This window comes from Mobula hypostoma, chromosome 2 (assembly GCF_963921235.1).
Source record: "Mobula hypostoma chromosome 2, sMobHyp1.1, whole genome shotgun sequence".
NCBI classification, from domain to species: Eukaryota; Metazoa; Chordata; class Chondrichthyes; order Myliobatiformes; family Myliobatidae; genus Mobula; species Mobula hypostoma.
The window spans coordinates 107,289,637-107,317,419 of NC_086098.1; the positions used below are offsets into that span (position 1 = coordinate 107,289,637).

Consider the following 27,783-nt stretch of genomic DNA (forward strand, 5'->3'; position numbering starts at 1 on the left):
CCTTTGGCTCCTGAGAATCTCCAACTCATAATAGCTCAAAGTGGGGAAGGAGCACCTGGGATGACATTGACATCAACATCAACACAGATGCCCTGCAAAATGGTAGAAAAGAAAAGACCACCTCACAACCACACAAGCCATCAGCCATAAGCCACATCTGAGGTTATATTCTTTAGAAAATGGCCCACTAGGTGATTTTTTTTGTAATGCAAACCCATAACACCCGTGCATGCATCAAAAAAGGCAAGTTGAAAGAAACGATGCTTACACTTTCACATAAGTTCTTTAAGAATGAATTTTATTCAATATCTCAAATGTTGGGCAGTGATTTGTAAATTCAGTGAGTGGGAGGAGATTTCCATTACCCAATCAGCTGTGATGCCAGGGTTACCAGTATGCTTTCCCATATTGGCCTCAGTCACCTCCAAACCTACAAAACTGGAGTTAAAACAGGTCATCCTCAATCTTGAGGGTCTACCCAAGGAGAATACAAATCACTGAAGATTAACATAGAAGTACATCAATTAGGAAGGCAAACATATTGGACTTTACTGCAAAAGAATTTGAATACACATGTTGCTCCAATTGTGTGTGGTTCCAATTAGAGCACTCCTGGAATACAGTGCACAGGTATATTGAAGAATGTGGGGTATTAATATTGAAATTTGCAAAATTCTTCCAGGACCTGACCAGATAAATATGGATTTTTTTTAACTAGCTCGGGTAGCTACAATCCAAAACTACATTCAATACTGAGATGAGAAGAATTTTTCATCCAATAAGGAGAATTGCTGGTAATTCTTTATCCCAAGGACCTAAATATACTCAGGCACCGAGGATCAGCAAAGGTTGGCAGATTTTAAGAAATCAAGGGATACAGAATTAGTACAATAAAGAGGCACTGAGGTACAACATCAAGTCATGATTTTATTGATTAGCAGAGAAAACAAGATGGACCAAATAAAAGGCCTGATTGTGCTGTTTACCAATGTATGTATGAACATTTTTTATAGTCACCCATCAAGTTTCACCTGGTTCCTATCTCACCAGTCCCCTTTTTTAAAAATGTATACTGGCCATTTCACCTTTCCACTCTCAGTCCTGATGCAGACTTTTGACCCAACATACTGATAATTTCTTTCTTCCCGCAGATGCTGCTTGAGAACCAGAGTTCTTCCACTAGATTGTATATCGCTCAAGAGTCAAGCATCTGCAGTTTTGTGTGAAAACAAATACCAAGCAAGAAGAGACTGGGTATTGTGCAGTGAACAGCTCATCTGCTGGTATCTAAAAGCCTTTCCACCATCTACATGTCAGCAGCATGATGGAATAGACACCACCTGCTTGTATGTCCAACTCCAACAATTGTCAAGAAGCCCAACACCAGCCAGGAAAAAGCAATCTGATGACTGGCACCTCATCAACCTCCCTGAGTCAACAGCACACAGAGGCTGCAATGTGTTCCACCTTGAACTCAACTAAAAAAAAATCACAAAACTTTGTTCTCCATATATCCTCAACTTTCAAACTAATGGACATGTATCCTTCACTCACTCAAAATATTCTGTGTTGTATGGCACTTGGTCAGAATCCAATCAAAGCTAGCACTGAAAGATGTGACTCTAATGAAATCAGTTTACTCTAAAGCTATAAATACAACACATACAAATGGTATAACATTTCTCCACAGAGCTGATCAGGACTACAATAAAAATAAGGCAATCTCTTCACCGATCCTCAAGACAATGGCTTACCAAACCTCATTTACAGTTAATATTTTTGTCATAAATCAGGTTTTCTAAAAGTATAATAAATTAGATACATTCTGCACAGCTGCATTACAATTTGTACAAAGTTAATGACTATTCAGAAATTCAGCCAAGTTTTTTTTCCCTGAGACCTGTATTTCAGGTCTTATATTTACGTGATTCTGGTTGTAATATTTTCCATTTGTTTTGAAATTTAGGACAGATTACATGCCATTTAAGGGAATCTATTACATGCTATATATAAGCTATCTCCTTGAGCAGTTCAGTTGATTAAAGTGAGATGATATAGTATATTAGCAGAAATCAGAATGCACTTATTTTCATTCATTGATGATTTAGTATTACATTTTGTTTCTGTAATTAAGTATTTTCAATGTATCACAATTTTCAGTTCCATCTTTATTTTGGGGTTGGGGGGGGAAGAAAGAGTAACAGTTCCACATCTAGATGAAATTTCTTAAGTAGGCCAATAAAGAACCCACACTCAAATCTGTACAACTAGAGGTAGAATGACATCTGAAAATAACATGGTGCATTATGACATTATGATACAGATTAAGGTAGATCTTTCGCTCTCCCTCTCTAAAATGTATATTTGTATGTGGGTACTTCTTGTGCTTACTGATTGAAGCAGAGACTACCCTGACATTTCATAGATTACAGGTATCTCAAAAGATTAGCGATAGTTTCATTATACAATGTCTTAGCAAAGTTTTTAAAAATTCAAAGACGTTCAACAGGAGTGTTAAGAAACAAAATGAATATGCCAGATAAAGAAACATTAATACAAACCACAAAAAGTTTCTGTAGAGAGGTTGTGTTGCCAATAGCAGCTTCATAGGCAAGAACGTAAACATATGAATCTGTGCTAACAAGGACTAAGTTCATTTTGCTCAGAATTTTGAATTAAAAAGTTCAAGGCTGAATGACAACAAAGCTTTTCAAAACCCTTTGAAGCATCATTTGTTGCCTTCAAGATATAATCATCAACAAACTATCAAAATAAAAAAATACACTTTAAACATTAATATTGAAAAGCAACCAGGGAAAAAAAAGCATTGTTAATCACCTTAGATAAAATATATACCTTTCAATATAAAAATAGTAATCCAGCATTTACTACATTGAACACACCTCTTGTTCAAACAGGACAACACCCCATCAGGGAATCTATGTTATATGTATAATCAGAAGGACCGAAAAAGGATTTGAATTAGGGAACACTTAATTTCAGACAAGACAGGTATCAAGTAGCTGCTCTGCAATTTGAATGTGGATTCCATGGCACAAGAAATATGATGTTAATCCACAACTTCAGGAGGAATGTAGGGAATTTCAACCACCATGCCTAACTTTTTCTGATCTCAAACACCTCAGACCCAAAATCTGGCAGCATCATTTTTAAACCCGACTCCCACCTCAGAAGGCCACCTCCAATTTATGCTTTCAATAGAGCGAGTAATACAGTATGGAAACAAACCTTTCAGCCCACGAGCTCCATGCTGACCACAACACCTTCCCTGCTAATCCCAGTGGTCTACCTTCAGTCCATAATCCTCAAAGCCCCTTCCCTCCATACCTCTTAAGTGTTGCAATTATACCTGCCCCAACCACTTGTGGCAGCTCACTCCAGGTACCGAATACCCCAAGTCAAAAAGTTGCCTCTCAGGTGTCAACATCTAGACTACAACATCAACAACTTGCCACAATCTTTCTGAAGCAATGCACTGCCAATGAACTACCCACAGGAGCTAACGCGCAAATCAAATGGGAAAATGTTCACACTATATAGCCTTCAATCCAGAACTGGAGTTGTCTTCAGTTTCAGTCATTAACCTACTGTATATAGATTATGCTTGTTTTTATATGCACTTGCACAGAACAACTTCCAAATTATTGTGATCTTGTTCACTGAAGCATACAACAAAGGGCCTCCCATTTAACATTAACAAATCATAAGGTCCTCTCCTAACCTGCCCCCACTGTATAACACAAGCTTCTCATAAGAATTTTGCAATAAAACCATGGAAATGGCTTCTTACACTCTAAAGTTTAAGAATATAAAGTACAAGTACAAGACTGTTTAAGAATATGAGTGTTTAAGATCAAGACCTCAATCACAGCACATTGATCTATTAAAGAGCAATGACAGTGGCTTTTGAGCAGCAGAGACACCACAAGCAGATAAAATCCTCAAATGCATTGACGGGATAAGTAAATTAAAATTCTCTTCCCACAGGCCAACCTCCCCAGCAGCAGTGTTTCACAGACCACTTTGTCTGCATTCCCTGTACCAAAACATATTATTCATCCACCTGCTAGAAGGAATTACCAGCTGGCAAGATGAAATATTGCAATGATAATTGAAAGCCTCTTTCGCATCATTTTACATCCCAAATGATTTGGAGGGATCCCTTTCTCATGATTGCTTACAATGGAGAAGAGGTCTTCCATGCTGTCCTAGACGCTTCAAACAGCAGAAGGAATGCACCACAGCCTGCTCTTTTACTGATCCCAATTGTAGCCTGGCTGTAGCTGACCAATCAGATGACCTAATTTTGCTACCTTCTCCTGCCCCAATTCCACCACCTCAATGAGCTGCTGCAAAATCTGTGATGCACAGGACTGGATGTCTCCACTTACATGTGAACAGCATGGTGGCACAGTGGCTAGTGCATCACTTCGCAGTGCCTAAGATCACTGATTGGGGTTCAATTCCCACTGCTACTTGTAAGAGGTCTGCATGCTCTCCCAGTGACCAAGTAGGTTTTCTCCAGGTGCTCCAGTTTCCTCCAACATTCCAAAGATGTTATGGTTAGAGTTAGTAAATTGTGGGTATGCCAGAAGTGTGGTGACACTTGTGGGCTACCCAGCATAATCCTCACAGATTTGATTTGACACAAACGATGCATTTCACTGTATAGTTCAAAGTACATGTGACAAATAAATTAATCTTAGCAACGCACACAAAATGCTGGAGGAACTCAGCAGACCATGCAGCATCTATGGAAAAAGTACAGATGACTTTTTGGGCTGAAACCCTTCTACAGGACCGGAGAAAAAAAAACTGAGGAGTAGATTTAAAAGGTGGGTTGAGGGGTAAGAAGTAGCAGGTGATAGGTGAAACCCGGAGGGGGAGGGATGAAGTAAAGAGCAGGGAAGTTAATTGGTGAAAGAGACAGAAGGCCATGGAAGAAAGAAAAAGGGGGCAGGAGCACCAGAGGGAGACAATGGGCCGGCAAGGGGATAATCTGAGAGAGGAAAAAAGGAATGGGAAATTGTGAAAGAGAGGGGTGGGAGGCATTGCTGGAAGTTTGAGAAATCTATGTTCATGCCATCAGGTTGGAGGCTACCTAAACAGAATACAAGCTGTTGTTCCTCCAACTTAAGTGTGGCCTCATCACAACAGTGAAGGAGGCCATAGAGGGACATATCAGAATGTGAAAGGGAATTCAGAACCAAAGATTCCTTCCCTGATGGCAGTTGACAGCGCTTCATTTCCTGCAAACATTGTTTTGTTTTGTTTGTCTTGTTTTGTTTGTTTGTCTCTCCTGTCTTGTTTGTGTGCTGCATTGAACCCTTTGCTGAAGCCATCAGGAGGGATGAGGGCATAAGAGGGGTGACACTGCCAGGCAGTGGAGGGACCCAAGTGAAAACCTCCCTGTACATGGAAGATGTCACCAGCTTTTGCTCTGATCCGAGGTCAGTTAGCAGGCTGATTAGGATCCGCGAACAGTCTGAGCTAGCTTCAGGGGCCAGGGTCAACTGCACGAAGAGCGAAGCCATACTCTTCGGCAACTGGCCCGACCGATCCAGTGTCCCCTTCACCATCAGGTCTGATCATGTGAAGATGTTGGGGATCTGGTTCGGAGGAGCCGAGGCGTGCAACAAGCACTGGCAGGAACGGACTGCCACGGTGAAACAGAAACTGGGATTGTGGGGAGGGCGCTCCCTATCGATAACGGGCAAGAACCTGGTCATCAGGTATGAGGTGCTCTCAGGGCTGCTGTACTTAGCGCATGTGGCCCGTCTCCCTCTCCTGCAGCTCGGAAATCACCTGAACTGTCTTCAGATTCGTCTGGGGATCCAAGATGGAGCGGGTCAGAGGTACCCTCATGCACAAGTCCCTGGACAATGGGGGCAAGAACGTCCCCAATGTCGCCCTCACCCTGATGGTCAGCTTCGTGTGTGGCTGCATCAGGTTGCGTGTAGAACCCAGGTATGTGGGCACCAAGTAACACTATGTGCCCAGGTTCTACCTGTCGCCCTGGCTAGGAAGGATGGGTCTGGTCCACTCCCGCGCAACGCCCCAGTCAGCTGGTCGTTGCCGCCATACCTGTCCTTCGTAGAAAAGTTCTTCCAGGAGAACGCCTTTGACCACAGGGTCATCAGGCAGTGGTCGGCACATAATGTCCTGCAGGCACTGCAGGAGAAGGATGTGATGGACACAGTGGGGTGGTTCCCTGAGCAGACCGTCCAGTTCATCTGGCAAAATGCCTCATCGCCAGACCTCACCAATAGGCACCAGGACCTCGCCTGGCTGGCGGTGAGAGGGGCCTTCCCAGTCAGATCACTCCTGTACGCCCAGAATGTCGTCTCCACACCCCCCTGCCCACGGGAGGACTGCAGTGAGGAGTCAGTGACCCACCTCTTTGCACACTGTCAGTTCGCAGAGAGGGTGTGGAGGAGGATGAACAGGCTAGTGTCACGTTTGATCCCCAGCAGCGGCGTAACAGAGAACTCTCTGATCTACGGGCTGTTCCTGGGGACGCACATGGAGACCAACATCCAGTGCTACTGGCAGATCATCAACTCGGTGAAAGACGCTCTTTGGTCGGCCCAAAACTTGATGATCTACCAGAACATGGAGATGTCTGTGGGAGAATGCTGCCAATTGGCACATTCTCGGCTGCAGGAGTACGTGCTGAGGGACGCACTGAAACTTGGTGCAGCCACCGCAAGGGCCCAGTGGGGAAGGACCATTGTTTAGGGTTCTTCTCCTGCGGGAGTGGGAGGGGTCGGGGGGTATACCCCTCAATAATGGTGTGGAAAGATGAAACAATAGAGCACCACGTGAGTGGCTAAAAGTGTGGAAATGTAAGGCCCGTAATGGAAACATCTGTAAAGGATTGAGAGTCATTGAATGGTTTATTGTACATAATTTTATTTTTGAATAAGGTATATTTTGAAATTTAAAAAAAATTCCTGCAAACATTCAAAAACCATAGGTCTGTATATTTAAATAAAAACAATTACAAAATACAGTATTTTACCTTGTTAATTAAAACCTTAAATGTACTCAAAAATTTAAAAAGAGATCTAATTAAATTCTACAACTACAAGATTAACAAGGAAGGAAACTGAGTACAAGATAAAGCTAACCAAGGGAAAAAAGTCATAAAAGTCACTTTAGATTTTTTTTTAAAAGGGTTAATGAAGCACTGATCCTATGGAAAGTAAGCACTGGGGCATTAATAGCCAAAAATAAGTTTGAAAATACATTAAACATAGATTTTGTATCAGTCTTCACTGCAGAAAATACAAGTAACATCCCAGAAATAGCTGCAAATCAAGCAACTGGAAGAGAGGAAGGAAAATTGCAATCAATCATTTGGGAACAAACCATTGGAGCTGCCAGATGATAAAGTCTTTAAATCCCAACAGACAACCTTGGGTCTTAAAAGAAGTGTTTGTGAGACAGCTGATGCACTGATACTAATTTTCCAAAATTACTCAAGATTTATGGAAGATTCCATAGTAGTGGAAAAAAACGAAACTATTTTATTCAAAAAGAATCAAAGACAAATCACACAAAACTACAAACCATAATCTGTGCAATTTGAAAATTTCTGTGTAATCAGGTAAAGTCAGAGATTTGCAAAGACAAAATATTTTAATTTAAAGGAAATAACAAGAATTAATATATGCTATGGATAAAAGGGGTACCAGTGGATACACTAGGTTCTCTAGATGGTAACTGAAAAAGATGCCATATTAGAGAACAATCTCATGTGAAAGGGATAATGGAAAACAACATGAGCATAAGGAGGTCTCGCTTTTTTGGTAGTCAAGGAATAAAAGGAGCAGAGTGCCTCAACGATGAGTGTTGATGCTTCATGAAAAAGAACTGGCTGGTCATTAAATTTGCTGATGCCACAAAGATGAATAGGAAGGTGGGTTGCAACAAGGCCAAACCACAATGCAACATAGTGGTCAAAAATCTTGCAGTTAGAGGTGTTAAAACTGAAGACAGTTTTAAGGTCATGGGGAAGAAGTTTAGAGTCAAACGTGCAGAAGACATTTTACACCCAGAGGGTGCTCTGCTTGAGTTGGCAATGGAGACATACTTGCACAGCATTTAAGTACCTAGAAAACCACCCAAATTAACATAGAAGGTTACAGAGCAAGTGCTGGTAAACAGAATTGGTGTGGGTGGATAATTAATGTTTGGCATGGACATAGTGCATCAAAGGGCCTATCTCCGCATAAAATGACTTAAGTATTTGTTTAAATTTTAGAGATACAACACAGTAACAGGCCCTTCCAGCCCAACAAACCTAAGCGGTCCACCTACACCCAATGTGACAAATTAACTGCTGGAATGTGGGAGGAAACCGCTGCATCTGGAGAAAATCCACGTGGTCACAGGGAGAACTTAAACTGATTACATACAGCAATGGAACTGAACTCGGTTTGATGCTTAGTAGTGGTATCCTACCATTCTTGAAGGTTTAGAAATAGCAGAGGCTCAAAAAAGGTTAATACCTGGAAGAAGGAGGCCTTCATACAAAGGAAGATTCAACAGACAAGGCTTGTATTTGCTGGAGATTAAGACTGAGCGGTGATATGATGGAAAATACAAGATCCTGTGGTATGTTTCAAGGATAAACACAAAAAAATAATTTCTCTTTGTAGGAGAACCCAGAGCTGGTGGTTTGGGGGGGGGGGGCGTCACTGTTTAAAACTGCATGCTTGATGGATTAAGACAGAAATAATAATTTTCTTCCTACCCCTGGCTCCCAAGTTTTCAAAACTCTTTCAATAGATGTTGGAAGCCATCTTAAATAGTAGAGAAATATAAATGGCCAAGACAGATGCTTGACGAGAGAACTGGTCAATATGGGTAATAGGAATGCAGTAGAGATCACAATTTGAGCAGCATTCAAGGGGTAAGGGCAGACCCCAGGGCCTAAGGTTCCATATAATAGTACAACAGCCACTGCATACAATAGATTACCATCACATCTCCCCAAAGGGCTTTTTTCTCCATAATTCAAGTAGTTACTTAAATTTGTTTGTGACTTCAGCTATTCAGACCACCGAGATATGCCACTGTTCTCCTAATAATGCACATAAATAAAACACCATCTGAAAAAAATATAAAATTAAATGAACATGCTGCTTTTTCACATGAAATGTACTAATCTGATGCAATCTTTGTTTTTAATTTCTAAATTTTCTTTCAGCTAGTATTTGCAAAGGGCAAGAGTTTGCAATTTTAAGTACTTGCAAATAAGAGAATGTAACCACAAAGCTATATTATCCGGGACTGTCTGTGGATTAGTAAGAGTAGCTTCATTAACAAACAAATCTGTATAAAGTAGGCTCTTTAGTTTACAGTTCCGTATGTGAAATTATAACCAAGTTCATTAAAACAAACCATAAACTTGTAATATACATCAAAGTTGCTGGTGAACGCAGCAGGCCAGGCAGCATCTCTAGGAAGAGGTACAGTCCACGTTTCGGGCCGAGACCCTTCGTCAGGACTAACTGAAGGAAGAGTTAGTAAGAGATTTGAAAGTGGGAGGGGAAGGGATGGAGCCAAGAGCTGGACAGCTGATTGGCAAAAGGGATATGAGAGGATCATGGGACAGGAGGCCCAGGGAGAAGGAAAGAGTGGGGGGGGGAGCCCAGAGAATGAGCAAGGGGTATAGTCAGAGGGACAGAGGGAGAAAAAGGAGAGTGAGAGAAAGAATATGTGTATATAAATAAATAACGGATGGGGTACAAGGGGGAGGTGGGGCATTAGCGGAAGTTAGAGAAGTCGATGTTCATGCCATCAAGTTGGAGGCTACCCAGACGGAATATAAGGTGTTGTTCCTCCAATCTGAGTGTGGCTTCATCTTTACAGCAGAGGAGGCATGGATAGACATATCAGAATGGGAATGGGATGCGGAATTAAAATGTGTGGCCACTGGGAGATCCTGCTTTCTCTGGCGGACAGAGCGTAGGTGTTCAGCAAAACGATCTCCCAGTCTGCGTCGGGTCTCGCCAATATATAGAAGGCCACATTGGGATCACTGGACGCAGTATATCACCCCAGTCGACTCACAGGTGAAGTGTCGCCTCACCTGGAAGGACTGTCTGGGGCCCTGAATGGTGGTAAGGGAGGAAGTGTAATGGCATGTGTAGCACTTGTTCTGCTTACAAGGATAAGTGCCAGGAGGGAGATCAGTGGGGACGGATGGGGGGGACGAATGGACAAGGGAGTCGCGTAGGGAGCGATCCCTGCGGAAAGCAGAGGGGGGGGAGGGAAAGTTGTGCTTAGTGGTGGGATCTCATTGGAGGTGGCGGAAGTTACGGAGAATAATATGTTGGACCCGGAGGCTGGTGGGGTGGTGGGTGAGGACCAGGGGAACCCTATTCCTAGTGGGGTGGCGGGAGGATGGAGTGAGAGCAGATGTGCGTGAAATGGGGGAGATGCGTTTGAGAGCAGAGTTGATGGTGGAGGAAGGGAAGCCCCTTTCTTTAAAAAAAAAGGAGGACATTGCCCTCGTCCTGGAATGAAAAGCCTCATCCTGAGAGCAGTGGGGGCCTTCCTGCTGGGGGATGGAAGTATATAAGGACTGGACATCCATGGTGAAAATAAAGCGGTAGGGGCCAGGAAACTACTACCAACCTTATAGTTCCCACAACTCGCACTTCCCGTTTCTACCTCCTACCCAAGATCCACAAACCTGCCTGTCCTGGCAGACCTATTGTCTCAGCTTGCTCCTGCCCCACAGAACTCGTTTCTGCATACCTCGACACGGTTTTATCCCCCTCTTGTTCAATCCCTTCCTACCTATGTTCGTGATACTTCTCACGCTCTTAAACTTTTCAATGATTTTAAGTTCCCTGGCCCCCACCGCTTTATTTTCACTATGGATGTCCAATCCCTATATACTTCCATCCCCCATCAGGGAGGTCTCAAAGCTCTCCGCTTCTTTTTGGATTCCAGACCCAATCAGTTCCCTTCTACCACCACTCTGCTCCGTCTAGCGGAATTAGTCCTTACTCTTAATAATTTCTCCTTTGGCTCCTCCCACTTCCTCCAAACTAAAGGTGTAGCTATGGACACCCGTATGGGTCCTAGCTATGCCTGCCTTTTTGTTGGCTTTGTGGAACAATCTGTGCTCCAAACCTATCCTGGTATCCATCCCCCACTTTTCCTTCGCTACATCAACGACTGCATTGGCGCTGCTTCCTGCACGCGTGCTGAGCTCGTTGACTTCATTAACTTTGCCTCCAACTTTCGCCCTGCCCTCAAGTTTACCTGGTCCATTTCCGACACCTCCCTCTCCTTTCTAGATCTTTCTGTCTCTATCTCTGGAGACAGCTTATCTACTGATGTCTACTATAAGCCTACTGACTCCCACAGCTATCTGGACTATTCCTCTTCTCACCCTGTCTCTTGCAAAAATGTCATCCCCTTCTCGCAATTCCACCGTCTCCGCCGCATCTGCTCTCAGGATGAGGCTTTTCATTCCAGGACGAGGGAGATGTCCTCCTTTTTTAAAGAAAGGGGCCTCCCTTCCTCCACCATCAACTCTGCTCTCAAACGCAGCTCCCCCATTTCAAGCACATCTGCTCTCACTCCATCCTCCCGCCACCCCACTAGGAATAGGGTTCCCCTGGTCCTCACCTACCACCCCACCAGCCTCCGGGTCCAACATATTATTCTCCGTAACTTCCGCCACCTCCAACGGGATCCCACCACTAAGCACATCTTTCCCTCCTCCCCCCCCCCCGCTTTCTGCAGGGATCGCTCCCTACACGACTCCCTTGTCCATTCGTCACCCCATCCATCCCCACTGATCTCCCTCCTGGTACTTATCCTTGTAAGCGGAACAAGTGCTACACACGCCCTTACACTTCCTCCCTCACCAACATTCAGGGCCCCAGACAGTCCTTCCAGGTGAGACAACACTTCACCTGTGAGTCGGCTGGGGTGATATACTGCGCCCGGTGCTCCCGATGTGGCCTTCTATATATTGGCGAGACCCAACGCAGACTGGGAGATCGTTTTGCTGAACACCTACGCTCTGTCCGCCAGAGACAGCCGGATCTCCCAATGGCCACACATTTTAATTCCACATCCCATTCCCATTCTGACATGTCTATCCACGGCCTCCTCTATTGTATAGATGAAGCCAGACTCAGGTTGGATGAACAACACCTTATATTCCGTCTGGGTAGCCTCCAACCTGATGGCATGAACACTGACTTCTCTAACTTCCGCTAATGCCCCACCTCCCCCTTGTACCCCATCTATTATTTATTTATATACACACATTCTTTCTCTCACTCTCTTTTTTCTCCCTCTGTCCCTCTGACTATACCCCTTGCCCATTCCCTGGGTTCCCCCCCCCTTTCCTTCTCCCTGGGCCTCCTGTCCCATGATCCTCTCATATCCCCTTTACCAATCACCTGTCCAGCTCTTGGCTCCATCCCTCCCCCTCCTGTCTTCTCCTATCATTCTGGATCTCCCCCTCCCCCTCCCACTTTCAAAGCTCTTACTAGCTCTTCCTTCAGTTAGTTCTGACGAAGGGTCTCGGCCTGAAACATTGACTGTACCTCTTCCTAGAGATGTTGCCTGGCCTGCTGCGTTCACCAGCAACTATGATGTGTGTTGCTTAAATTTCCAGCATCTGCAGAATTTCTCGTGTTTGCGGTTTTAGCTTCAGTGGTAATCACTTCCATTCACAACTTAATTGGTAGCATGCAATCATGGCTGCAATTTAAATACACATAACACTGCTTATAAATTTCCCTATTTCACGTTCCAAAGTACCTCTGTAATTACTTACAATATGAAAATGATGATATTTGCAACACCAAAAAAATACCTTTTCTGTAATCTCAATATAACACAAATATGTATTTTTTATGCAGCAGTCATGTAATTGCACTACAGAATGCAATTAATATTTTTTGTATAAACAGGTGGTATCTGGAAAGAGCACTGTGCGTAACTAAGTGAAGTACAGTGGACTACCGTTAATTGCAACATATTGGGACCAGCACATCTTGGCCCAATTAAGCAGCTTCCCCAATTAGCCAAAGTTTCATGAAAATAGTTAAAAAGATATAAAAAGAACAAACTATTAGAACACTAGCAAAGCTACTATGATACTATAAAATGTTTTAGTTCCCAATAGTTACTACAGAGGAATTAACCCATGTACACTGCTGTGTTGTTTTGATTGACTGTAAACGAACAAAATCAGCAGACACCCAGTGCAGATAATGGACTGCCTTCAAACAATGCTTTCGATTAATGCATCCTTCAAAATTACATTTACATTGTAATATTCAAGATGATTGCTGATATCTTCAAATTTTTTCCATAGCTCCTAACTTGTTGAAGTAGTGAAATAGTTTTATTTTCACCCCCAGCCACTTTTGGCATCTCCAAGCCTGAATGCTTGAAACCCATAACGAGCAAAGCAGTTTTGAATTATCCTACTGCTTATTTCTTGCCAACTATCAACAACAAAAATCACTGCTTTATTAATATAAATACACACAAGTAATGCTATTTAAAAACTGATCGCTCTAATCTCAGTGTAGCATCTAACAGCCATATGACATGCACACGACAGACACTAGTTAGAAACTGGAAACAGTCTCCTGTCCCAATTAAGCAGCATAGAGTCCCAAATTATCAAAGGGAATCCCAGCAATTTTCAAGTTATTTTTGTTCTTTAAGAGTTGTCCCAAATAAGTAGCTGCTGTATTATGAGAAGTAATTGGATAATAACTTTGTATGTAATAAGGTGAATATCCCCCCCCCACCTCAACTTTTTGACTGCAGGATTAAAGGTAAATTGGTAAAGTGTATATGTTTAAATGTTTTTCTTCTGATAAGAATTTGTTAATCACTGATGCCATTTACTTTACTGTCTAGTTTGCCTCACAGCTTTCACTCACTTTCGTCCAGCAATAGCTGTTCCAAACAGCTGGAGCCATATTAATGTCTGCATTGCACTTTGGTGGATCAATCAATCAACAAAACACATCCAGTGTTATTAACAGAATTCAGTCACACCAAACACAGCTTGATGTGCTTTGGTGTTAAAGTTCAAAGTTCAAAATACATTTATCATCAAAGTGGGTATACGACCTTGCAATTTGTCTTCTTAGCTTTCAAACTATTTTTCATCTTTTGCCTCTCAACTCACTACAAATGGCAAACCAAAACGTAGCATGTAATTCAGCTCATGCAAAAATAACCTTATATACTTTTCGGAATTTGTTGATGAAGGGCTTATTTTTCCTCCACACAATACTTCATTAGGGCAGACAAAATTTATAATAATGTATTAAGTGCTATTAAAATATGAGCCATACAAGTAAAACAGGAATGTCACATATATGTGCATGCAGATAGACACAATTCTTCAGCAATAACTTCATCCATGTTATGGTAGCAGTGGTTAGTGCATCGCTTCACAGCACAGATTTCATCAATCAGAGTTCAACTCCCACTGCTGCCTGTAAGGAGTTTGTACGTTCTCCCCCATGACCCACACAAATTTCCTCCAAGTGTTCAGGTTTCATCCCACATTCAAAGACATACAGTCAGGGTTAACAACTTGTAGATGTGCAATGTTGGTGTTGGAAGCATGATGACACATGCTGACACTTGCTGATTTGATTTGATGCAAACAGAGTTATTGTATGTTTCGATCTTTTGATGTACTTGTGACAAATAAAGCTAACTTTTGATTTTCTATAGACTTGACTAGGCCAAGATTCCTAGCTACTTTCCCTTATTTTGCACCATGTAAACTTTAGGCTATCTAAACATGAATCACTGTATCTTACCTTGAAACCATTTTCTATGATATCCCCTAGAACTCCTAGTTCTATATTAAATTTGCATTTGTGCAATTCAAGTTTCAATGATCAATGCTAGTTTTAGAAGTGCTAGAAACAAAACCAATTACATGCTCATCAGGAGCTTCCACTATTGTACCCACTTTTAAAACAAGCTCCAAAATGCTAACACGAGGAAATCTGCAGATGCTGGAAATTCAAGCAACACACATCAAAGTTGCTGGTGAATGCAGCAGGCCAGGCAGCATCTCTAGGAAGAGGTACGGTCGACGTTTCGGGCCAAGACCCTTCATCAGGACTAACTGAAGGAAGAGTTAGTAAAAGATTTGAAAGTGGGAGGGGGAGGGGGAGATCCAAAATAATAGGAGAAGACAGCAGGGGGAGGGATGGAGCCAAGAGATGGACAACTGAATGGCAAAAGGGATATGAGAGGATCATGGGACAGGAGGCCTAGGGAGAAAGGGGGAGGGGGGAAAAAAGCCCAGAGGATGGACAAGGGGTATAGTGAGAATGAGATCAACTGTCCATCTCTTGGCTCCATCCCTTCCCCTCCTGTCTTCTCCTATTATTTTGGATCTCCCCCTCCCCCTCCCACTTTCAAATCTCTTACCATCTCTTCTTTCTGTTAGTCCTGATGAAGGGTCTCGGCCCGAAACGTCGACTGTACCTCTTCCTAGAGATGCTGCCTGGCCTGCTGCGTTCACCAGCAACTTTGATGTGTGTTGCTCCAAAAAGCTAAAATGTAATTTTGCAAACAATGGCATGTTTACAAGGGGTACCTTTAAGAACTTCCTCTTTCTTCTAGTTTACTGAAGAGATTACTTTTGACACAATCTAATTAGAAAATACCTTTGTATATTCTTGACAATTAAATTTGCAGTGGTCTACATTAAAATTACTTGCAGATGGTGAACTGTCCTTGTGATGTAAGTTGTATTTTCCCCACTCACATCAATCAAGTTTTACTGATTTACCACTCTAATATAAATTAGCATTTAATTCAAAATTTGAAAAAAAAATGTTTATATCTAATCAATTATGATGGTTCAGAATAAGTTTTATATTGAGTGAATTTGCAAGTATCAAAAGGGGATGACACAATATGTCACAGCTGGTTCAATTTGTGCCAGAATCACTGGCAATGCCCAAAACAGAAACACTAATGCGGGCAAACTATGGAGAGGATTCTTAGGGCAGGGTTCTTGAACACTGAAGAAGCATAGACTACCTGACTTTATAATAGCCATCTTGTGTCTCACAAATCTAACTGAGTTGTAAGGAAGTGACAAAACAAGCTGATGAAAATAGAACAATGAATGTGGCGTATACGGATTTTAGTGACGCAATTGACAAAGGTTCTCATGGCAGGCTCATCCAGAAAATCATGAGGCACGGGATCCACTGAAACATAGATCTGGAACTGGCTTGTCCACAGAGGCAGATGGAAGCAATTAATGGAGTGCATTCTGCAGGCAGCGACTTCAGTAACTTAAGTGACTTGGATGAGAAAGTTACAGGATGGGTTAGTAAGTTTGCGGATGATACAAACATTGGTGGTGTTATGGCTGGTGTAGAATGTTGTCATAGGTTTCAACAGGATAGAGAAAATGCAGAGCTGGGCACAGAAGTGACAAATGGAATTGAATCCAGAACAGTGTGAAGTACCATGCTCAGGAAGATTGAACTTGATGGCAAAGTGCAAAATTAATACTTTATACTTTATTGTCGCCAAACAATTGATGCTAAAACGTACAATCATCATAGCGATATTTGATTCTGCGCTTCCCGCTCCCTGGATTACAAATCGATAGTAAATATTAAAAATTTAAATTATAAATCATAAATAGAAAATAGAAAATGGGAAGTAAGGTAGTGCAAAAAAAACAAGAGGCAGGTCCGGATATTTGGAGGGTACGGACCAGATCTGGGTCAGGAGCAGTTCAGCAGTCTTATCACAGTTGGAAAGAAGCTGTTCCCAAATCTGGCCATATGAATCTTCAAGCTCCTGAGCCTTCTCCCGGAGGGAAGAGGGACGAAAAGTGTGTTGGCTGGGTGGGTCGTGTCCTTGATTATCTAGGCAGCACTGCTCCGACAGTGTGCGGTGTAAAGTGAGTCCAAGGATGGAAGATTGGTTTGTGTGATGTGTTGTGCCGTGTTCATGATCTTCTGCAGCTTCTTCTGGTCTTGGACAGGACAACTTCCATACCAGGTTATAATGCACCCTAGAAGAATGCTTTCTACGGTGCATCTATAAAAATTAGTGAGGGTTTTAGGGGACAGGCCAAATTTCTTTAGTTTTCTCAGGAAGTAAAGGCGCTGGTGGGCCTTCTTGGCAGTGGACTCTGCTTGGTTGGGCCAAGTCAGGTCACTTGTGATATTGACCCCGAGGAACTTAAAGCTTTTGACCTGTTCCACTTGCACATCACCGATGTAAATTGGATCATGCGGTCCACTACTCCTTCTGAAGTCAACAACCAATTCCTTCGTCTTGCTGACATTGAGGGATAGGTTACTCTTCGGGAACTCATTCCTCCAAGATGCAGCACAGTGCGTCATAGGAAGTCATTCCTGCCTGTGGCCATCAAACTTTACAATTCCTCCCTTGGAGGGTCAGACACCCTGTGCCGATAGGCTGGTCCTGGACTTATTTCATAATTTACTAGCATAATTTACATATTACTATTTAACTATTTATGGTTCTATGACTATTTATTATTTATGGTGCAACTGTAAACGAAAGCCAATTTCCCCCTGGGATCAATAAAGTATGACTATTGTCTTCGCACCATGCCACCAGGTTCTTAATTTCCTCTCCGTACTCAAACTCATCATTACCTGAGATACCGCCTACAATTGTTGTGTCATCAGCAAACTTATATATTGAGTTTGATGGAAACCTGGCTACACAATCATGGGTGTACAGTGAGTACAGCAGGGAGCTGAGTACACAGCCTTGTGGGGCACCGGTGCTCAGTGATTGTACAGGAGAGTTTGTCCCCTATTTTTACAGCCTGGGTCCTGTCTGTGAGGAAGTTGAAGACCCAGCTGCAGATCTGAGTGCTAAGGCCCAGGTTCCGGAGCTTAGGAATCAGTTTATTTGGAAAGATGGTATTAAAGGCAGAGCTAGAGTCAATGAAAAGGAGCCTTACATATGCGTCTTTATTCTCCAGGTGTTCTAAGGAGGAATGTAGGGCCAGAGAGATGGCATCTGCCGTTGATCTGTTGCTCAGGTAGGCGAATTGCAAAGCATCGAGGCTGTGGTTGAAGTGCGCCATAACCAATCGCTCGAGCACTTCATAGCAATTGATGTCATTCAGGCCTGCCACCTTGCTCTTCTTCGGCACTGGGATTATCGTTGCCTTCTTAAAACACGAGGGGATCTTAGACTGAAGCAAAGAGCAGTTGAAGATGTCAGCAAACACTCCAGCTAGCTCGCTTGCACAGGCCCGGAGAACCCGTCCTGGGATGCCATCTGGGCCTGTCGCCTTCCTTGAATTTATCTTCAGGAAGGCCCTTCTAACGTCCTCCTCGGTGACGATGAATCTTGATGCCTCCAGGTCCGGTTCATTTAGAGGGAGCGGGACGCTCCTCTTCTGTTCGAATCTTGCGTAGAATACGTTAAGTTCGTCAGGAATAGAAGTGCTATAGTTATTGATATTCCCAGCCTTTTCTTTGCGCCCAGTGATCTCATTTAGACCCTGCCATAGTCTACTGGCATCCCTCTGGTTAGCCTGGGCTTCCAACTTGGTTCAATACTGCCTCTTGGCGCCCTTAATGGCTTTCCGGAGTTCACGCCTGGATAACAGCAGGATTCTCAGCAATGAGGAACAGAGGGATCTTGGGCACCAAGTCAGCAGATGTCTGAAAGTTGCCGCTGAAGTTAAGGCAGATGGTGTACTGGCACTCATTAGTCAGGGGATTGCAAAGTAATGTTGCAGCTCTATAAAATTCTGGTCAGATCACTCTTCAAATTTTGTGTTCAGTTCTGGTCGCCTCATTATAGGACAAATGTGGAACCTTTAGGGGGTGCAGAGGACATTTACCAGGATACTGTCTAGATTGAAGAACAAGTATTATGAGCAAAGGCTGACCAAGCTAGGACTTTTCTCTCTGTCACAAAATAAGATGAAAGGCAATTTGATAGAGGTGAATGGGATTATAAGAAGCATAGACAGAATAAACAACCAATGCTTTTTTTCCCCTAAGGCAGCACTGGCCAGAGGACATCCTTTTAAGAAAAGTTTAGGGGAGATAGTTTTTTTTTAAAAAAGTAGTGATAGATGACTCCTGGGCTGGTGTTTGAGCGTGACACATTAGGAACATTTAAGAGACCCTGAGATAGACACATGAACGGAATAAGAATAGAGGGTTATGGGCAACGTAGCAGGCAAGAGTTGATTGATGGTGGAGTGAGTTTATATAGGTTAGCACAATGCTGTGGGCCAAAGGTTCCATATTATGCTGTACTGTTCACTGATGGGACAGTAACGTGAAAAGGTACAATCACAGTAATTGTGCCACAGAACTGCAGACACACTAATAAGCACATACATTATTTAGTAATAGATACAAATGGAGAAAGAACAGCTATTCTTATAGCCAAGTAACCAAACAAAAAGACAGTGACGACAGAGTAATCTATGAAAGAGAGATTGCTGTACTAGTGTTTTCTTTATACTATAAGACAACACAGGTGTTACTTAATGATATGGTTTATAGATAAATAAATTAAACAAATAACCACGTTCTAAATTACAACACGCTGGAACCAAACAATTCAGGCTCTAGCTTAGAAAAGAAATGTTGCACATAATATTGTTTTAAATATTTTATGTAGGGATGGAGAACAGATCAAAAAACTATGAACAGGATCACTATAAAAGGTATGGTCAATCAGGCAAAGAAGCATTAAAAGCAGCAATCTATTACAGAGTGAAGACTGGACCATAAAGACTACCGAGAATGTGATAATTCACTAGGAGCAACATCATTCATCATGATTGAAATTAAATCCTAATGTCCAAGTACAATTAGGTTTCAATATACTCACATGTCCAGCATTAGTAGCAAAATGACAGAACTCAGGAACATTTGGTAAAATTATAACACCATCACATGATGCAGAAATATTTCTTCAATGTTTCAAAGTTTGTTATATCCCACTCTTAAGGTATAGCTGCAACTCGTGTTGTTAATATACATATTTAGTAGCATTTCACCGAGCATAAGCATTCATCAGCAAAGATTTTGTCAACTCTGGGCAGTGGACATCAGAGATGGATACAACCCCAAGCATATTCTAATTAAAGAGGTACGTAATCTGTCAAAACTGATGATGGCAAATAGGAAACTGTAACTAATGAAGGCCAATCGCAACATTGGCTATGGTTAAGTTTGAAGCATGATGACAATCAACAATTTCAATAGCCCCACAGTTATAGAACGCCACCATTAAAAAAGGAAAAAAATCCACAGATGATTGTACAATAGTAAACCAAATTAAATTTAAAGCAGATGAGTCTCTAGAGTAATTAGTTTATTCAGTTATCAACAGAATATGACTGTACACGATATGACTTCAACTCTGTCAGCAACATATTGATTGTTTTACACGGAAGGAAGAATGCCAACCAGAGAAGCAAATTAATATAAAAAGGTCAAACCCAACTCAACAACCTTTGCAATGTATATTTTAATATTCAGGAAGGGTCCAACATCTGCACAGACTTTATCTTATTCGGTCTGCAGTTGCACGATTAAGATCAAAAAGTTAACTCAGACATCGCCAGCTGGTTAAGTTTAAGGTCAGCTAAATGCAGAAATGCCAATTTGAAAGTGAATGGGTTAAGACTGATGTGTTTTCGTGGCAGTATGTCATAACTGCAAGCACTGCCAACTACACTATGAATGCTCTGGTATATAAAGACGGTCATGTACTCGATACATTACCAGCAAAAGCCTCGGGAAGAGTAGTAAAGCAAGGGTAATCCAGCAGTAAGTCTTAATTTATACTGAAAAATAAAAGGGTGTTTTTTTTCTATGCAAAGACCCGCAGTAAGTGGCAAGCTCTCTCTCTCCTATGAACAGCCTGCTGACAGGTCAGGTTACACATCAGACAAGCTGGAGAGAATCGTAGATTCAGGGCCCAAGCAGCATGAGTGACACCCGAACTTCCAGGCCGCTTCTCCTATAGAAGTTCGCCAGCACAGGCCTCCCTACATCCAGGGACGAGCAGCCCGATCGATCAGTCAGTCAGGCCGGCACTGGATGAGCCGGGGCCCGACCTCCCTCCGCCACGTCCCTCAACGCCACCGGTCATTCGCCCGGCTTTGGTCTTTCCTTACCTCTCGCTAGTTGAAACCGGAGTCATGGGCGGCGGTGAAGGCAGACAGGGATGAGTATGAGACTGAGAAAACCATGATCACACTACTGCCTGCAGCTCCTTCCTTTGCACGGCCACACACTCAGTCCGCCGTACGCAGCAGCAGTCCGCACCTCACACCGCAGCGTGCTGCCATTGGCCCGGCCCCTCAGCATCGCCGCTCCTGATTGATCCGATATCAGAGGGCGTGGCCAAAGTATGTGGTTCCAGACTGCCTCATCTGGGAGCCCGAGGGGATGAGTGAGTGGTGACTGGGCTGGCTGCTTGCAACCTTCACACTGCGCTGATGAGTGGATTGTATCTTTCTAGGTGTGTTGCAGAAATTGTTATTTTATTATGGGAACGACAAAGCATTAATAATAAATCAGATCTTAATTCCTGCTTTGTCAGTGGCACAGCAAATCTTTGATAGACCTCCCAATATAAAGTAGACATTTTATGTACAGTTGAGCACCACAATATCTTGAATTAAACATTTAGTATGACAGAAGTTAGATGAAAGCAAAAATAGCATGTACATAATTTATTTGAAATGCGATGTGGCAAGTTATGTGTAATATATCTATTTTAACGCTGTAAATTCGTTTACAGGCTGTTGATGATGTTTCTTCAGATTAAATGCGAGTGAGTATTTAGAATGCTTTCTACAGTGAGTGTTAGTTTTCCACGAAAGTAGCTGTAGGTGGTTCCAATAGAACAAATATTCTTTCAGCATGGTTCTTTGCAATAAATGTTAATTGTATTGAGGCCAATTAGGTAAAGCAAATTGATGCGGATTTTTGGCAATCATTTTCTGTTATGTCATACGTGTTATTCTACCATTGCATCCAGTTGTTAACATTTCACAAACTTTCAATAAAGGGATGAGTTCCAATAATGCCTAACTAAGGATGCCAAAACTCCAGGTTCCATTGCAGATTGTATAGAGGAAACAAATAAAGAACGAATCTAGAATATACTGTGTATTCATGCAGCTGTATGTCAGAATCAGGTTAACATAAGTCTTGAAGTGTGTTATTTTGTGGCAGCAGTAGCATTTTTGAGACTTTTGTGCATAACTGTATATTTACTGCGATCTTATATGTGCTATATGTGCCTTGTGTTGCATATGACTATACAATTACATTTTGGACCTTGGCCTCAGAGTAGCATTGTTTCATTTGGCTGCATTCATAGATATCATGTATGGTTGAATGACATAAACTTACTGTAAGTTACAAAATAAATGAATAGCCAAAGTAGTAACTATGTGAATAAATAAATAATGTGAAAGAGGAATAGCAAGGAAGTGTTCAAAGGAGAATAAGCTGTTCCTAAAACATTCAGCACTGATCTTCAGGCTCCTGTACCTCCTCCCTGATGGTAGCATTGCGAAGAGGATATTCAACATACAAAACACTGTGTAGTGAATCAAGTGTATTTCTTTCTGAAAAGCTAAATTGCTAGATTGAATACTTCACCTGTTTTCAAGTTACGTATATGTAATTAATTTCTAAAAATTACAAAACACTTTGGACAGGAAAGGCTTAATGTAGATGCTGAGATACATCCTTGGATATGCTGGGACACATCATCAGTGACGTAACCCAGGGTCATCGGGTGTTTCAGCATCAGACGCCCTCTCCCAGGAACCCAGCCAGGGCTGATCAGGCCCTGGCTCGTGTTCCAGCAGCAATGGCCCATGGGCCATATCTCTTGATCCACAGCCATATGTTGGCAAGTTCAGCAGCCTCTGTGGTGGTCCTGATGGCTCTTTTTTTTTGCAGCCCCCGTATAATGCCAAGGAGAGAGTAGGTTCTGCAGAGCAGGCAGCCAGTAAAACCTCGACATCCCACCTCTTTAGGCTCACATCCTGCTCTCAACATCCCACCTCTTTAGGTTCACATCCTGCCCTTCACCCCTGTCACTGGCACTGCTCTACCAGCTCTTGGGATTTGGCTTTCTTACTTTCAAATGCCTCCTCAATCCAGTCTTCCCAAGGCACTGTCAGTTCTACCATGACCACCTGCTTCGAGTTTTCTGTCAGAATGACCATGTCAGGCCTCACTGATGATGAAGTCAGGGAACTTCAAATGTTTGTCACAGTCAACTTCTAGTTGCCATTCAGAGGTTGTAGTGAGCAAGCTTGCTGGTGATCTGGGCGGAGGCTGTGGTTAGTCTCTAGTTTTGACAAAGGATATGGGCTTTCTGGCAGAGGTGCTTACAGTTGTTTCTGCCATTGCCTTCAGCACCTGGTCATGGCACAGCAGCAGCGGCCTTCTCCCGGGGCTTTTGGGCAGCTGCTGAAAATGTGTTCAAGGGTCCCTCGGCCAGGGCAGAGAGGATATGACAGTGCCTCACTTTTACCCCAAGCAAAAAGGTTCACTGGACTAGGCAGGACATCGTACACAGCTTGGGTTATGCATTTGCTGCACTGGGGTTCTGCCTGCCAGATGTTGGACCAAGATATCTTCTGCTTCAGTGTACCCTCCTACCTTGACCAAACTTCCTATTGCTCCATTCCTACCATCCTGGTGGTACGCCCTTCCTTAACAGCTGTCCACACTTCTTCCTGGACCAGAATGCATCTGTCCCTGCCCTGGGCCCTGTCAAAGCGGGTTGAATGGAAGCTGCCAAGTATATAGCTAGTTTTACTGAATTAAATGTCAGCTATTCCATGAATTCCAAAACTCTTTATCTTTCTTATTATCAAGACTTACTCTTTTTTTAACGCTGTCATGGGTTTCCGTGCCATCTTCTCAATCAATATCATCAAAAACCAAATGGATTGCTTGTCTTCCACACAAATAATGGATTTTAAAATACTTACTAGAGTTTTACAGAACACCGGTCACCTGCCCATTTTTAACTCTACTTTTAGTATTGAAGCAGGAAAAAAATTAACTGCTGGCGAAACTCAGCATGTCAAGCATGATCTGCGGAGGGAAATAGAGTTGACATTTTGGGTTGATTACCTTCTTCTGCACAGAACCCAGCAAAGAATCATCAGTGTGAAATCTGCCATCGAGACCAATGACTGTGAAAAGACTGATTTATACTCCCTTGTGACAAAGAGATTGAGGGCAATCTGATTGAGGATTTAAGAAATGAATTATGTAAAATTGGAGAGGTTCGTGTGTGTTTTCTGTCCCTAACTGCCCTTCAACTGAATTGCACATTAGATCATTTCAGAGAGCAGTTAGAAGCAATCTGGAGTAGCAATTGGTCAATCTAGAGTCACTGTTAGGTCAGAATGCATAAAGAAGGCAGATATATTTCTTTGAAGGACATCAATAAATTAAATGGGCTTTAATGATGATCATTGTCATCATTACTAACACTCAGTTTTCTTTTAAATTCCAGGTCATTTAATGAACTAAACCAAATTAACTAAATGAATTAAATACTCAAGGTAATGCCCACAAAATGCTGGAGGATCTCAGCAGGCCAGGCAGCACCTATGGAAAAGAGTAAACAGTCGACGTTTCAGGCTGAGACCCTTCATCATGAGTTTTTATATGGTCTAATAGAATTACACAGAACAAAAACAGGCTCTTCAACCCAACTCATCCCGGCTGAGCAAGTTACCCACCAAAACTAGTCCCATTTGTCTGCATTTGGATCACATCTCTCTGAGCCTTTCCTATCTAACTACCAGTCCAAATGGCTTTTAACCATTGTAATTGTATCCACCTCCTCCATTTTTCTAGCAGATCGTTCCACAGAATGAGGGTCAAAATCTTTAAATCCATGGACACTAACATATAGGATCACCTGTTCTAGGCCCAGCACACAGATGACATACTGAGAGAGGAAGGTGCACTAGTACCTTGACTTTCCTAATAGATTAAGGAGGTTAAATATGTCACCAAGCACTCTAACAAACATGTACAGATGTATATTGAAAGTATCCTGACTGCTTGCATCGCGGTCTTGTATGGCAGACTGAAAGTGCAGGAATGTAAGAAGCTGCAGAGAGTAATAGACTCAGCATAATACATCACTGGCAATTCTCTCCCTACCGTCATGGTGTCACGGTGCCGCAAAAAGGTAGCATTGACATTAAAGTTCACCTCCATCCAGGCCATGCAATTTGCAGCTATCATCGGGCAAGAGGAACAGAATCCTGAAGTTTCACAGTATCAGGTTCAAGAACAGCTACTTCCCTTCCACCATATGGCTCTTGAACCAACTTACATAAACCTACACATTACCTCAGTATAGAAACACTACACCCACTTAGGTCATTTTGCCCTACAATGGACTTTGCTTTTATTTTTTGTTCTAATTGCCTTCTTTCTTGTATATTTTTCTTGTGAATGTTGTGTATTTGTTGCTCTGTGCCTGTGATGCTGTTGCAGGTGAGTTTTTCATTACACCTGTACATACATGTGCTTGTGCGTATGGCAATAAACTCAACTTTGACTTTTCAACTTTGGTCCCCTTCATAAAATGTTGCCTCCCCTGTTTAAATCCCTCTGCTCTTACTTCAAATCTATGCCCTATCCTGGGAAAAACTGCTGATCACTCACCTCATCGATGTGATTCAAGATCGACAGTTATGTGGCTGACTTAAATATCCTCTGAAATGTATCTTTAAACTCATACAAGCAAGCCATTCAGATTAAGGGCAATTAGAGACGGACAATAAATACTGTCCTTGTTGATAATGGCCCAAATTTCTCCAAAAAGAGAAGCCAAGAATTCTGCTTTGAATTCAGCCATGTGTTTTTGATCAGTAGCCCAATCATCTGGATAATGGTAACTTAATTTTTGTCTTCTACATCATATAAAATATAACCAAAAAGCTCGGCCATAGTTCTCGTGTAGTCTCTGCCTTATCCATTCATACACGTTAAGAATGTTGGGCAAGGAATAGGAATAAAATATTTATGATAACGAATTGCTTTCTATTCTATTCTTATCTGTATCCCATATAGACCGGCATATACTGTACATTTACCCATGAAAAGGTGAACAATTGCGTGATCCTGGAATCTAACAAAATCCCATTACTATTGCATATTGCTTTACTGGAATTAATATGTCATTAAAGGAACCATGCCAGCCCCATGAACAGTCAAATATTCTCTCTAACGTATCAATAATTGGGTTATAAACCAACCACTTGATGATTTACATGATCTGCAACAGGTAAATCAGTAGTATTAGTGTAAAGCAATGTAGTTACAATACTTTTTTAAAAATTGCAACTGTTCATAACACATATGCCCCTTACTGCCTGTTGTGCCACTGGCATTTAGGGCAACAATGAAGGTCCTCTGTTTCTGGTGGTGTTCAGGGCTTCCTTCATTGTGTCAGTAGCTTCCTCTCAGGTTTCACTGCTGTCAGTCATAAAAGTCCTGGGTGGAGACTCAGGAATACTGTAACACTCAGATGTAGAAGGATTCTTCATTGCTGTTTCCTTAAGAATTTTGTTTTACCAGTCAAGGTTGTTAGCCCTGAACTGAACCCCTGAACCTGGAGGACCAGTGGACCACTCTTAATCTGACCTCTACCCTTGGATCTCCTTGACATGGGTGGCCCTACCAAGTGCCAAAGCATAAAGCCCTGACTCCAGGCAACATAGCTCTCCAGGTCATTGAGAGACACAAGCCTCCAAACCACAACAAGGGGTTGTTAAAATATTTTACCATAAACTCCCTACCTGGATTGAAATTTGAAAATGTATGCTTCTTCTTCAATACCCCATGGAATCCAGCTATCCTAGTTCTCTGTCTGTGCAGGTGGTGGTAGAACCCAATACAACAGTGGAATTCAAGAGGCTTTTAGATATACAGGGGATGGAGGGAAAGAGATCATGTGCTGGCAGATGAGATTAGTTTAATTTGGTATCATACTTGACACAGACATCATGGGCTGAAGGGCCTTTTCTCTGTTTCTTAGAGGATATAAATCCTTAATATAAATCTAATTCTGGATGCGAAAGGTTTCATCAAAATGTCAACACTGATCCCTGCCTCATTACTCCTGGGTCTCTCACTATGTTTTTATGTTGTATAGCATCCCTTGCTTTATTTATGCCATTTTGGCTGTTACATCAGAAATTGACCATCTAAATTCCTTTCTAAAAATAATCTAGGTTGACTCTGCAACACAACATTACTTTAGCTGCAGATGTTCCTTTTTGAATATTACATTTAGCTAAAGTCCTGTCTCTCTTATTAATAAAGACAAAAAATAAAGTAACACTATTTACAGAAGACTTCTCTGGGTATTCTAGCTAATATTTATCCCTTTGATGAACATCACTAAAACAAATTATCACTCTATTAATTTCATTACTGTTTATAGGATCTTGCTGTGAATGAATCCACTGCCAGATTTGCCTATGTTATGACTATGATCGCACTTGAAAATACTTTATTGGCTGCAATGTGCTTTAACAGTTGTGTGATTATGTAAAAGCATTATGATAATAGTGGCAAGAATAATGCTGTGACTCCATTGGGCTTCCCCCACCGCACGCATGCTCCTGAGATTTGCCCATATTATTGTCTGGAAAGCTGCAGGATACCTGCTGAAGTATAT

General features: G+C 42.2%; 1 protein-coding gene across 3 annotated transcripts in view; it reads right to left on the reverse strand.

The window, feature by feature from the left end:
- The window catches only part of ibtk (inhibitor of Bruton agammaglobulinemia tyrosine kinase), a 175,515-nt gene extending 154,164 nt beyond the window's left edge, over window positions 1–21,351 (reverse strand). For all 3 annotated transcript variants that reach the window (XM_063040345.1, XM_063040344.1, XM_063040346.1), the window contains exon 1: window positions 21,215–21,351. The gene's annotated coding sequence lies outside the window, so the exon portion shown is untranslated. The remainder of the gene's footprint in view (window positions 1–21,214) is intronic.
- Window positions 21,352–27,783: the final 6,432 nt, after the last annotated feature.